The sequence below is a fragment of the Nyctereutes procyonoides genome, unplaced genomic scaffold (genome assembly GCF_905146905.1).
Source record: "Nyctereutes procyonoides isolate TBG_1078 unplaced genomic scaffold, NYPRO_anot_genome, whole genome shotgun sequence".
In the NCBI taxonomy this organism is placed as follows: domain Eukaryota; kingdom Metazoa; phylum Chordata; class Mammalia; order Carnivora; family Canidae; genus Nyctereutes; species Nyctereutes procyonoides.
This window is the reverse complement of record NW_026575128.1, coordinates 15,225,326-15,240,057: the sequence shown is the minus strand read 5'-3', so window position 1 is coordinate 15,240,057 and position 14,732 is coordinate 15,225,326. Positions and strand designations below refer to the sequence as shown.

The following is a 14,732-nucleotide window of genomic DNA, read 5'->3' as shown; positions in this document are numbered from 1 at the left end:
AAAGTAAGTCCAAAAAGACCCTGAGGCTAATAAACATATTCAGTAAAGTTGAAGGATACAAAATTAAAATATAAAAATCAGTTGCATTTCTATACATGAAAAAAAGAACTATCAGAAAGAGAAATTAGGATCCCTGGGTGGCGCAGCGGTTTGGCGCCTGCCTTTGGCCCAGGGCGCGATCCTGGAGACCCGGGATCGAATCCCACGTCGGGCTCCCGGTGCATGGAGCCTGCTTTTCCCTCTGCCTATGCCTCTCTCTCTCTCTCTCTCTCTCTCTCTCTCTCTGTGACTATCATAAATAAATAAAAAAATAAAAAAAGAGAAATTAACAAAACAATCCCACGTCCAATTACACCAAAAAGAATAAAATACCTACAAATAAATTTAACCAAGATGAAAAACTTGTACAATGAACACCATAAGACACTAATGAAAGGAAGTGAAGAAGACACATATAAAGCAAAAGATATTCCATGCTCATGAATTAGAAGAATTAATGCAGCTAAAATGTCCATACTACCTATAGCAAACTACAGCTTCAATGCAATCCTTACCAAAATTCCAATGGCATTTTTCACAGAAATTGAATATACGATCCTAAAATATGTAGGAAACTATGAAAGACTGCAAATAGCCAAAGCACTCTTGAGAAAGAAAAAGAAAAAAAAGCTGGAGGCATCAAGTTCTTAATTTCAAACTATGTTACAAAGCTTATAATAATCAAAACAGTATGGTATCAGCATCAAAACAGCCACATATCAATAGAACAGAGAGACTAAAAATAAAACCACACATATATGGCTTATTTATGACAATGGAGCCAAGAATATTCAATAGGGAGAGTACAGTTTCTTCAATAAATGGTACTGGGAAAATTGAACAGCCACATGCAAAAAAATGAAACTGGACCACTATCCTATACCATGCACAAAAACTAACTCAAAATGAAATAAAGACTTGAATATATGACCTGAAATTATAAAGATCCTAGAAGAAAACATAAAGGTAAGCTCCTAGATATCAGTCTCAGCAATGATTTTTCAGATGACACCAAAAGTAAAGGCAAGAAATGTAAAAATAAACAAACGGGACTATATCAAACTAACAAGCTTCTGCTCAACAAAGAAAATAATAGAAAAAAAACTAAAAGGCAACCTTCAGAATGGGAGGAGATATTTGCAAATGACATATCTGATAAAGGTTTAGCATCCAAAATCTATAAAGAATTTATCAAACTCAACACCCAAAACCCAAATAATCTGGTTAAGAAATGGGCAGAAGACATGAACAGATATTTTTCCAAAGAAGGCATACAGATGGCCAATAGACACATGAATACCAACATCACTCCTCATGAAAGAAATACAAATAAAAACGACAATGAGATACCACCTCACACCTGTCAGAATGGCTAAAATTAACAACACAGGAAACAACAGATGTTGGCAAGGATGCAGAGAAAGGAGACTGTTGGTGGGAATGCAAACTAGTGCGGTCACTCTAGAAAACAGTATGGAGGTTCCTCAGAAAGTTAAAAATAGAACTACCCTATGATCTAGCAATTGCACTGCTAGGTATTTACCCAAAGGATATAAAAATACTGATTTGAAGGGACTTATGCACCCCAGTGTTTACAGCAGCAGTATCAACAATAGCCAAATTATGGAAAGAACCCAGATGTCCAAGGACTGATGAATGGATAAAGAAGATGTGGTGTATATGCACAACTAAATATTACTCAGCCATCAAAAAGAATGAAATCCGCTCACCTCAACTTCATGGATGGAGCTAGAGTGTATTATGCTAAGTGAAAAAGCATCTGACTCTTGATTTCAGCTCAGGTCATGATCTTAGGGTTGTGAGACTGAACCCTGCATCAGGTTCTGTGCTTGGTGGGGAGTCTGCTTGAGATTCTTTCTCTCTCTCTCTCTCTCTCTCTCTCTGCTCATCCCCATACTTGCATGTGTGCTCTCTCCCTCAAATAAGTAAATCTTTAAGTAAAAAAAGAGAGAGGGAAGCAAACCATAAAAGACTCTTTTTTTGACTGTTTTAGTTTAATAAACATTTACTCCTTTAGTTGAACAGCCTCTATATCCAAAATACATAGGGGATCTCTTTTTGAGTGGAAAGAAATTTAGGTCTCAAGAGGTCTTCAGTCTGCTGTTTTCTGGAAATCATTTAACTGAGCCTAAGACCTCTGAAAAAAATATAAAAACTGGCCCAAGGAAATAAGCAATTAGGGCAGCCTGGGTGGCTCAGCAGTTGAGCGCCGCCTTCAGCCCAGTGCATGATCTTGGAGACCCAGAATCGAGTCCCACGTCGGGCTCCCTGCATGGACCCTGTGTCTCCCTCTGCCCGTGTCTCTGCCTCTCTCTCTGTGTCTCTCATGAATCTTTAAAAAAAAGGGGGGGGGATTAGCAATTAGATTTCGAATCAAACTATGGATTAAGTCAGCAAACTTAGAATTGGGCAATTCCTCTTCTGTATTTCCTACATACTCAAACTCACCCTGGGAAACAGAAACCTCATCTACTGTTAGACAGAATGGAAACAGAATGTGGTGCTATGCTTAACATCAAGGTGGGCACAACTGATGGGCTGGCAAGTTTATGGAATGGCAAGAACTTTGAGGGGTTTGAGCAAGGATGAGAAAAGTGATTGCAAACAACACATAAGATTAGATTGGAAGCTATTCTTGTATTGACACCAACTACATGACTTTCCTCAGTAGACTATGGGAATGGATAAGGTGGGCTAATCCAAGATGACCCAGGACTTAGAATGAGCAATGCTGTACTTTTATAGCCAATCATATTTCTCCCCCTAAGGTGGATTCACAAATGGACACAAACACCACGGATTAACCATTTAAAATTCTGACAAAGCCAACTTTTTTTAATCCTCACACTTAAAAGGTTATCTGATGGCCACCAGTTTCTCAATTCTGGTATTGGTTACTAGCTTACAAATCTCAAGGTGAAGTCTTCTCCTTCCTCTTTACCTAATCATTGTTTTTCTTAAAAGATTTTATTTATTTATTCATGAGAGACACAGAGAGAAAGAGAGGCAGCGACACAGGCAGAGGGAGAAGCAGGCCCTAAGTAGGGAGCCTGACGTGGGACCCGATCCCAGGTCCCCAGATCAGGCCCGGGGCCAAAGGCGGCACTAAACTGTTGAGCCACCTGGGCTGCCCCTTAATCAGTTTAATATAGACCAGTGTAAGTATCATTACTACTCTTCTGTATGAAATTCAGTATTCTGCAGATCCCATGGAATCATGGGATAGAATCAGGAGCTTCCACCTTTTATGTGAACTTTAATGGTACTGTGGAGATCAAGGCAATTTTGCTTTGGTTAAGCAGGATTTATTTTCATTTGTAAGAGAACCCTCTTGCAACAGGTTTATTCAACTCTCCTAAAAATGGTGACATTCACTTAAAGTATTTTTTCAGAAGCAGCAGTTACATAAATGGAATGCTGGATTCAACCTAAAAATGTGGCTCCTAGTTAACATTATTCTTCATATGATCATGATAAAAAGATTAGGATATTCTTCACTTTTCCAAGCAAAATCCAATTTTAAAAGCTTGTTCTTACCAAATTCCTAAAAACAGCCATTTGAGATTAAGTTTCATTACATGAACCAACAAATCTACATGGCTAGTTTTTGCATTCCACTTTTACAGAATTTATTTTACACCTATTATACCAAACAGCACTTTAAACACTGACATATTAACTCCCTAGTAAGATAAAGCAAAAACAAAAGTGTTTATCTTATTAGAAACAAGATATACTATCACTTACAGTCTTCAAATATTACTGTACTTTAACTTTCATAATTTAACAATGCATTCATGGAACAATCCACAGACAGCTAATTTTAGACAAATTAAAGAATACTTTTAAGCAGACATGACTGTCCTAAACTGTTTATTAGGTAAGGATTTTACAAACATTATTTATATTAGCAGTAATGGTGGAGCTGAAGAATATTTGCATCTTCTCTATGAGTCATGGCAGAACCACAAATAGGGTGGTGGAACTTGTGACCCTTTCCAAAGCCATGGCTCTTAAGGCCTGCAGATGTCAGGTCTCACATCTCTCTGTGCTTATGGACTGGTCTGGTGAGCCACTGGGTGTCAGGATTTTTCTGGTAGCTTTATGGAAAGGATCAATGAGGATAACCTCAAAGAATTTGTACATGCAAACTCCACCAACCCAGTAAGAATTCAAGACTCTCAGAGCCCCACAGTAGCATCCAGCTCATTCCTCTGCAATGGACTGAAGGTTTGGGGCAAACTTTAGTTGGTTAACACCATGATGGACAGGCTTGCTGCAGCACCCTTAGGAATTGAGCATTTGTGGATACCATATTGCACATGAATCTGATATATGACATAACCTGGCTTGGCCTTGTAATCCAGTCTGCACACTTGATCAGGCTTGGCTGGGCAGGGGGCCTGTGGAGCAGTACTGCCAGCAGCACACCCTGAGAGAAAAGCACATTGTATCAGACCACTTCTTCCTCCATGGCTCCTAGATATACTTGTAAACGCCCATCTTGGCTTACCTCTGAGCCAGTGGTTGCCACTGGACAGAAAGGAAAGAAAGAGTCTTTCTCCCTAAGACCCTTTAACTATAGAGAACAAACTGAGAGTTGCAGAAGGGGAGGTGGGTGGAGGATGGGTAATGGTATTACGGAGGGCACTTGTGATGAGCCCTGGGTACTATATGTAAGTGATGAATCATGGAGCTCTACTCCTGAAATCAGTATTGCACTGTATATTACCTAACTAGAATTTAAATAAAAACCCGAAACATAAAAATATAAAAGTTAAGAAATTAAAAATAAAACTAATTTATATAATAGTTATATCTCAAATGAGTCTCTTATAGACAGCAATTACACTTCTCAAAGGGATATTTGTGTATTCATGTTCATAGCAGTATTATTCACAATAGCTCAAACACGGAAATGATCCAAAAGTCCATCAAGCAATAAATCACCAAGCAAAATACAGTGGAATATTACTCAGTCTTAAAAAGGAAGTCTGCAATATGCTACAACATGGAAGAAGTTTGAAGACATTATGCTAAATAAAATAAGCCAGTGACCAAAGAAAAATACTGTATGATTTCATGTAGATGGGGTACTAAGAGTACTCAATAATCACAGAGACAGAAAATAAAACTGTGGAGGTGCCTGGGTGGCTCAGTCGGTTACGTGTCTGTCTTCAGCTAAGGTCATGATCTCAGTGTCCTGGGATCGAGCCCCATGGCAGGCTCCCTGCTCAGTGGAGAGTCTGCTTCTCCCTCTCACTCTCTGCCCTTTTCCACTGCTCATGCATATGCACACTCTTTCAAATAAATAAATAAATAAATAAATAAATAAATAAATAAATAAATAAAATATTTTTTAAAAAGATAAAAGGAGGGGATCCCTGGGTGGCGCAGCGGTTTAGCACCTGCCTTTGGCCCAGGGTGCGATCCTGGAGACCCGGGATCGAATCCCACGTCGGGCTCCCGGTGCATGGAGCCTGCTTCTCCCTCTGCCTATGTCTCTGCCTCTCTCTCTCTCTCTCTCTCTCTCTCTCTCTGTGTGACTATCATAAATAAATAAAAATTAAAAAAAAAAAACCTTAAAAAAAAAAAAAAGATAAAAGGAGGGCGCAGCCTGGTGGCTCAGGGGTTTAGCGCCACCTTCAGCCCAGGGCGTGATGCTGAGACCCGGGATTGAGTCCCACCTCAGGCTCCCTGCATGGAGCCTGCTTCTCCCTCTCTCTCTCTGTGTGTCTCTCATAAATAAACAAAATCTTTAATAAGGAAAAAAAGAGCAAAAGCAACCAAAAAAAGTAAGTAGACTTCATCAAAATTAAAACCTTTTTGGCTTCAAAGGATACCATTAAGTAAGTGAAAAGACAATGCACAGAATGGAATAATTTTTTTGCAAATCATTTATGACAGGGAAATGTACCCAGAATATATGAAGACTTCTTACAGCTCAACAATAAAAAGACAAGCTAATGTTGGGGTGTCTGAGTGGCTCAGTTGGTTAATGTCCTACTCTTGATTTTTGTCTTAGGTCATAATCTCAGGGTCGTGGAATTGAGCCCTACATCAGTCTCCATGCCAGGTGTGGAGTCTGCTTGAGAGTCTCTCCTCTCTCTTTGCCCCTCTCCCTGCCCATAAATAAATAAATAAATAAATAAATAAATAAATAAATAAATAAATAAATATCTTTTTTTTTTTTAAAAAAAAGAGAGAAGTCAATGTTTAAAATGAGCAAAAGATTTGAATAAACATTATCAAGTATTTGTGTATCTTCTTTGGAGAAATAAGGACTCTTCTTTGGAGAAATAAGGACATGGAAAGATGCACAACATCATTAGTCATTGGGAAAATGCAAATCAAAATCACAGTAAGAGACTAATTCACATCCACTAGGATGACTACTTTTTTCCTAGGATGACTAATATTAAAAGACAGCCATAGGGCCACCTAGGTGGCTCAGCTGGTTGGGCATCTACCTTTAGCTCGGGTCATGATCCCGGCATCCTGGGATGGAGCCCCACATCTGGCTCCCTTTAGCTCCCTATTTAGCTCAGTGGGGAGGGAGCCTGCTTCTCCCTCTCCCTCTGCTGCTCCCCCTGCTGATGCTCACTGTCTCCTGCTGTCATATCAATAGACGAAATCTTAATTTAAAAAGCCAATAATGAGTGCTGACAAGGATGCAGAGAAACTGAACTTCATATAATGCTGATGGAAATGTAAAATGCTGTATTCATTCCAAAAACAGGCAGCTTCTGAAAATGTTAATAAACACAGAGTTACCATATTGACTCTCTAATTCTACTCCTAGGTATCTATTTGAGATAAATGAAGACCTATGTCCACACTAAAACTTATATTCAAGTGTTCATATCATTCATAAGAGCCAAGAAATGCCTACAAGCTAAATGTCCATCAATTGATAAGTGGATAAACAAATGTGATCTATTCATACAATGGAATATTATTTGAACTAAAAAGGAATAAAGTACTGCTATAACATGAGGGAACCCTGAAAACATTGTGCCAAGTCAAAGTCCATCACAAAAGACTACACATATTGTATCATTTCATAAACATGACATGTCTAGAAAAGACAAGTCCACAGAGACAGAAATTAGATTAGTGGTTGCCAGTGGGGGAATACTGAGAGTAACCACTAATAGGCACAGGGTTTCATTTTTAGGTGGCAAAATTATAAAATTAGTGATGATGGTGGTACATTTTTGTGAATACAATAAAACCCACTAAAGGATATACTTTTAAAAGGTGAATTTATGATATTTGAATTACATCTCAATAAAGTTGTTTTTTACTGAGACAGAATCTTAACAAGAGCCAGGGAAATAGGGGCACCTGGGTGGCTCAAGTCATCATCTCAGGGATCCCATGATCCCAGAAAATATAACTGACTTTTCAAAGTAAAAACAATAACAATGCTAATTACACGTATTCTATAAAATTTATATCATATGTAAAATGTAAGAAAAATAATACTGCAAAGGCTGGTAAGGAAGTAATGGAAGTGTATATTTTTTAAAAGATTTTATTTATTTATTTGAAAGAGAGAGCATGACAGAGGGAGGGACAGAGGAAAAGGAAGAAGCAGGCTCCCCACTGAGAAGGGAGCCCCAGGACACAGGGTTTGATCCCAGGACCAGGGATCATGACCTGAGCTGAAGGCAGACACTTAACAGACTGAGTCACTCAGGCATCTCAGAAATTGGAAGTATATTGTGGAAAGGTTATATATAACACGATAAGTGAAGCAGTATAATATCACTTGAAAGTAGATTGTGTTAAATTAAAGATATGACCAAATGTTGGCAAACTATTGGAGGCCAAATCTGACCTGCTATCTGTTTTCATAAATAAAGTTTTACTGGAACAATCAGTCATTAATTAACATATTGTGTCTGGCTACTTTTGTACAATAATGGCAGATTTAAATAGTTATAATAACGATAGTATATATCGTTATTATAGTGCATCAAATCCAAAATATTTACAACATGGATCTTTATAGAAAAAGTATGCTGGCAGCCTGGGTGGCTCAGCAGTTTAGCACCGCCTTCAGCCCAGGGTGTGCTCCTGGGGTCCCAGGATTGCGTCCTACGTCGGGCTCCCTGCATGGAGCCTGCTTCTCCCTCTGCCTGTGTCTCTGCCTTTCTCTCTCTGTGTCTCTCATGAATAAATAAATAAAATCCTTTTTTAAAAAAGTATGCTAATCTCTGGTGTCTACTATACACCCTCAAACAGGCACACAAGGAATTATAGCTAATAAACCAAAAAAGGAGATAAAATGGAAACATGTAAGATATTCAATCCAAAAAGAAGGAGAAAAATAAAAAGAGAACAAAATACAGGTAGGACAAATAGAAAACAAATAGCCTCAGTAGATTTGATCATAATTGTATCAATAATCCTCAATAAATGGTCTAAATATCCTACTAAAAAGGCAAAGATTATCAGGTTGGAAAAAAAAGTAAGACCCAACCATATGCTGCCTTCAAGAAACCCGCTAAAAATACAGACATAAATAAGTTAAGACAAATGATAGGGATTCCGGAGCTGGATAAGATAAAATAAGCACACTTCACTCTATCTCTCCTATTGAATGCAACTACAAAACTTGGACAGAATACATGGAGTAGTATTTGAGGACTCTGAAAAGTTATTATCAGCAGGCAGACTGGGGAAAACCAGAATTCCAACATATACATAAGTTTTTTTCTCCTTTAGTATCCTAAAGCCTGAACTCAATACCTCAAAAAAAAATCTAGCAGTGAAAATGGGTACACCTAGAGACAGCTCCAAGAGAAGCCCTTTTTCTGGTTCAGTATATGAAAATCCCCAATTTTTTCTCTTTCTTTTCTCTATTCTCTCATACTTGAACCCCCAGGCAATCCTGTAGTGGCAGTAATGAAGGCAGCAGCAGCAATAAGTGGTAATAAACACTGGTAATAAGAATCATCAGGAGCCAGGGTGCCTCAATCAGCTAATAAGTGTCTGTCTTCAGCTTAGGTTATGATCTCAGGGTCCTGGGATTGAGCCCTGCAGCGGGTTCCCTGCTCAGTGGGGAGTCTGCTCATCCCGTTGCCTCTCTTTCCACTCATGCTCTCTCTCTCTCTCTCTCTAATAAAATCTTAAAAAAAATTTTTTTTTCAGAAGCCAAAACTAAAGAGAAAGACCTTCTTATTTGGTAGAAGCTGTGGTTCTAACAGGGTAGGACCAACACCCAGCTTTTTTCCTTTCTCTGATCTCACACTGCTTGGACCTGGATGTGGAAATACACAACCAGAAAGGGCTAACTAGTGCCAAATTTCTGGCTGCAGAGCAGAAAAGGGGAGCCCCAGAGAACCAGAAAGTATATTAGGAAGATCACTGAGATAGAGGAACTCAGGAGAGTAACCCCACAAAGGTTTATGAACCTACGGGCTCAGGCCAAGCTAAAAATATGCGGACCTGATTCCATTCAGCATACCAAAGACTCTGAGAACTGAACTAACAAACAGACAAAGCTCCAAGTTGGTCACTTAGTGGCACACATACTGGCTTTAAATACTATTTAGGGGGACGCCTGGGTGACTCAGCAGTTAAGCATCTGCCTTCGGCTCAGGGTGTGATCCTGGAGTCCCGGGATGGAGTGGAGTCCCACATTGGGCTCCCTGCATAGAGCCTGCTTCTCCCTCTGTCTGTGTCCTGCCTCTCATTCTGTGTCTCTCATGAATAAATAAATAAAATCTTTAAAAAGAAAAAAAACTGTTTAGGAACTGACACTGGAATCACCAACAGGTGATTCCACAGAATCCCGGTAGGAACTTGGGGCCCAAACCTAACTTACTTAGGATATCAACATTCCCCTTAGATTTAAGCAAGATCCGACTGACTATAAGAAGCTCACCTCAAGGGGGATCCCTGGGTGGCGCAGCGGTTTGGCGCCTGCCTTTGGCCCAGGGCACGATCCTGGAGACCGGGGATCGAATCCCACGTCGGGCTCCCAGTGCATGGAGCCTGCTTCTCCCTCTGCTTCTCCCTCTGCCTATGTCTCTGCCTCTCTCTCTCTCTCTGTGTGACTATCATAAATAAATAAAAATAAATAAATAAATAAAAATAAAATAAAATAAAATAAAAAAGAAGCTCACCTCAAATATAACGATACAGGAAGATTAAAACTAAAAGAACGGGATGCCTCAGTGGCTCAGGGCATGATCCCGGAGTCCTGGGATTGAGTCCCACATCAGGCTCCCTGCATGGAGCCTGCTTCTCCCTCTGCCTGTGTCTCTGCCTCTCTCTCTCTCTCTGTGTCTCTCATGAATAAATAAATAAAATCTTTAAAAATAATAATAATAAAAATAAATAAATAAAATCTTTAAAATAAATAAAAGAATGGAAAATATACTATGAAAACACTAGTGAAAATAAAGTTGGAATGGCTATTAATATGAGACAAAGTAGACTGGGCAAAAAAAAAAAAAAACCCTGCAGATAATGAAGAATATTTTGTAATGATGAAAGGGCCAATTCACCAAGAAAACAACAATCCTAAATGTATATTCACCTAACAGTGCTTCAAAACATACAAAGTGAAAAATGAAGAGATATACACAAATTCAGAATTTTAACTAGAGATTTCCACACTCTTCTATCGATAATAAATTGAAGAGTAGAGAGAAAATGTACAAGGATATAGACAACAGAACAATGCCATCAACCAACTGAATGTAACTGAGATTTTTAGAATACCACTCAACAACTAAACTTTTACACATTCTTTCCTTTATTTTATTTTTTTTAAGATTTTACTTATTTATTCATGAGAGGCACAGAGAGAGAAAGAGGCAGAGACACAGGCAGAGGGAGAAGCAGGCTCCATGCAGGGAGCCTGATGTGGGACTTGATCCTGGGTCTCCAGGATCACACCCCGGCTGAAGGTGGTGCTAAACCATTGAGCCACTGGGGCTGCCCTTACACATTTTTTCCAAAAGCATGAGGAGGGGATCCCTGGGTGGCGCAGCGGTTTAGTGCCTGCCTTTGGCCCAGGGCGCGATCCTGGAGACCCGGGATTGAATCCCACGTTGGGCTCCCGGTGCATGGAGCCTGCTTCTCCCTCTGCCTGTGTGTCTCTGCCTCTCTCTCTCTCTCTCTCTCTCTCTCTCTCTCTCTCTCTGTGTGTGTGACTATCATAAATTTTAAAAAAAATTAAAAAAAAACCAAAAGCATGAGGAACATTCATACCCAGGGTTTATAAAATAAACCTTAACAATTTTAAAAGAATTGAAATTATACAAAGTATGTTTTCAGATAATGGGATTAAATTAGAAGTCAATACAGAAAGAGGAATATAATCAATAATATTGAAATAACTTTGGTAACCGAGAGTAACTACACTTCTCATGGTAAGCATTTCATAACATATATACTGTTGACCCTTGAACAACAGAGGTTTGAACTGCATGAGTCCACTTATACATGGATTTTTTTTCTATAATTATGCTATAAAAATTTTTAGAGATTTGCCCCAATTTGAAAAAACTCAAAGAAAAACTAAATAGCTTAGAAATATTGAAAAAAATTAAGTTAGGTATGCCATGAATGTATAAAATATATGTAAATACTAGTCTTTTTTATTATTTACTACCATAAAATACACACAAATCTATTATAAAAAGTTAAGGGGTGCCTTGTTAGCTCAGTTGGTTAAGCATCTTGCCTTTGGCTCAGGTCATGATCTCAGGGTCCTGGGATTGAGCCCCACATTGGGCTCCCTGCTCATCTGGTATTCTGCTTCCCTCTCTCCCTTTACCCTCCCCCCCCCCATTTGTGTGCACTTTCTCTCTCTCTAATAAATAAATAAAAAACTTTAAAAAGGAAAAAAGTTAAAAGTCATCAAAACTTAAGCACACACAGACTATACATGGTGCCATTTGCAGTCTAGAGAAATGTAAGCAAATGTAAAGATATGCTATTATATCATAACTGCATAAAATTAACTCTAATGTATATGCACTACTATAATAATTTCATAGCCACCTCCTGTTGCTCTTGTGGTGAGCTCAAGTGTTGCAAGTACCTATTTAAAATACCATGTGACACTAATCATCTCTGTGTGAGTTTGTTTCTCTAGTAAATTGCAAGTATTGCAGTAAAAAAGTGATTTCTCGTGGTTCTCACGTATTTTTCATCGTGTTTAGTATATATCATAAAACTTGAGTAACACCATGTGTTACTCACACAAAGTGATGAGTAGTGATGCTGGAAGTGCTACCAAGAAGCAGACATTTTAAGCAAAAGTTGAATTGCTTGGTATGTACCATAGATTGAGGTTAACAGCTGCAGTTGTCGGTCACCTCAAGGTAAATGAATACAGTGTAAGGACATGGTAAAAATAATTAATTAATTAAAATTTTTAAAAAGAAAATTCATGAAGATGTTGCTGCAGCCATACGAGCAGATATGAAAACATTGCACTTTGTGTAAAGTATCTTTTTATCTCACACTGAAAGTGCAGCTTTTTTTTTTTTTTTTTTTTTTTTTTTTTTTTTTTTTTTTTTTTTTTTTTTAAATTTTTTTTTATTTATTTATGATAGTCACAGAGAGAGAGAGAGAGGCAGAGACACAGGCAGAAGGAGAAGCAGGCTCCATGCACCGGGAGCCCGATGTGGGACTTGATCCCGGGTCTCCAGGATCGCGCCCTGGGCCAAAGGCAGGCGCCAAACCGCTGCGCCACCCAGGGATCCCTGAAAGTGCAGCTTTTATGTAAGTGTAGGACTGCATGGAGCCTGCTTCTCCCTCTGCCTGTGTCACTGCCTCTCTCTCTCTCTGCGTTTCTCATGAATAAGTAAAATCTTAAAAAAAAAAAAAAAGAAAAGAAAAAAAAAAGGTAGACTCATAGCCTCTAATATGATTCCAGAAAAATGAAGTCATTATACAACAACTTAAAGCAAAAGGAAGGTGAAGGATCTAAACCTGGAGAATTTAATGCCAGCAAAAGGTGGTTTGATAATTTTAGAAAGAGGTTTTATCTAAAAAATGTCAAGATAACAGAAGCAGCAGACAAGTTCCCAGATACCATTAAAATAATCATAGAGGAGGAAAGATATGTGCCTGAACAGGTTTTTAATGCAGACAGAGTGCCTTTATCTGGGAAAAAATGCCACTAAGAACATTAGAAAGAGAAGGAAGCACCAGGATTTAAAGCAGGAAGAGATAGGCTAACTCTACTGTTTTGTACAAATACAGTCAGGTTTATGATCAGGACGGCCCTTATCTATAAAGTTGCTAACCCCCAAGCCTTGAAGGGAAAAGATAAACACCAGCTGCCAGTCATTTGGTTATTCAACAAGAAGGTTGGACAATAAGAACACTTTTTCTGTACTGGTTCTGTCACTGCTTTGTCCCCAAAGTCAGGAAGTACCTTACTAGTAGGAACTGCCTTTTAAAGTTCTTCTGATAGTGGACAATGTCCCTGGCCAGCCAAAACCCCATAAGTTCAACACCAAAGGCATCAAAGTGGTCTAGTTGTCCTCAAACACAATGTCTCTAATTCAGCGTCTAGATCAGGGGCCATTAAGAACTTTAAGACTCATTATGCACAGTACCCTATTGAAAAGATTGTCAACAGAAAGGAAGAATCCCAACAGAGAGAACATCACGAAAGTTTGGAAGGATTATATCACTGAAAATGCCATTGTTGTTATAGAAAAAGCCATGAAAGTCATCAAGCCCAAAACAGTAAATTCCTGCTGGAGAAAACTATGTCCAGATCTTGTGCATGACTTCATAAGATTTATGACAGGGTCAATCAAGGAAATGATGGATATGGCAAAGAAAGGTGGGGGGGTGAAGGGTTTCAAGATACATTTCTTGGAGAAATTCAAGAGCTAAGTGACACCACACCAGAGGAATTAACAGAAGACAACTTAATGGAGATGAGTACTACTGAACCAGTGCCAGACAATGAGGAAGAAAATGTAGAAGAAGCAGTTCTGGGAAACAAACTGAGGTTAGACAATCTGACTGAAGGGCCAGATTTGACTTCATTTATGACATGGACCCTTGGATGATACAAACACTGAAACAAAACAAATGGTGAAAGAAGGATTGGTACTATATAGAAATGTATTTAGAAAAGTGAAAAAGCAAAAATGTCAGACAGAAATTATAATGTATTCCTATAAAGTTATACCAAGTGTGTCTGCCTCTCCTGCCTCTTCTCTCACCTCCTCCCACTCTTCTGCCCCTGTGTCCCTGAGACAGCAAGACCAACCCTTCTTCTTCCTTCTCCTCAGCCTACGTAATGTGAGGATGAGGAAAGGTCTTTATGATGACCCACTTCCAGTTAATGAATAAGTAAATAATCATCATGCTGTACATTAATAAACTTATCTGTTGTGTACGTGTATATCTTTGTGTGAACATCTAATAACTGTGCAGAAAGAACTGTATGAGATGGTTTTGTGTCAACAGCAGTAGCAGCACCTAAGTATTCATCATGTAGAACATCATGTGCAAGACTTGAAAGGAAATAGCCTATCTTTATACAAGCATAAGGTGAGTGATATTTAATATAAAATAATGTGTTAGTTTTCTTGCCATTTTAAAACTTTGCTTTCAACAATAGCATTCAGTATATACATCCCTCTCTCACCTCCCCCCACCTCTCCCAAAATGGGGAAAGC

At 38.8% G+C, this 14,732-nt stretch overlaps 1 protein-coding gene and 1 pseudogene across 4 annotated transcripts in view; both read right to left on the bottom strand.

Moving 5' to 3' along the window:
- Positions 1 to 14,732, bottom strand: part of ZSWIM5 (zinc finger SWIM-type containing 5) — a 194,680-nt gene that overhangs the window by 127,762 nt on the left and 52,186 nt on the right. The gene's annotated exons all lie outside the window — the stretch shown is intronic.
- LOC129520449 (60S ribosomal protein L15-like) lies at positions 3,968 to 4,563 on the bottom strand (annotated as a pseudogene).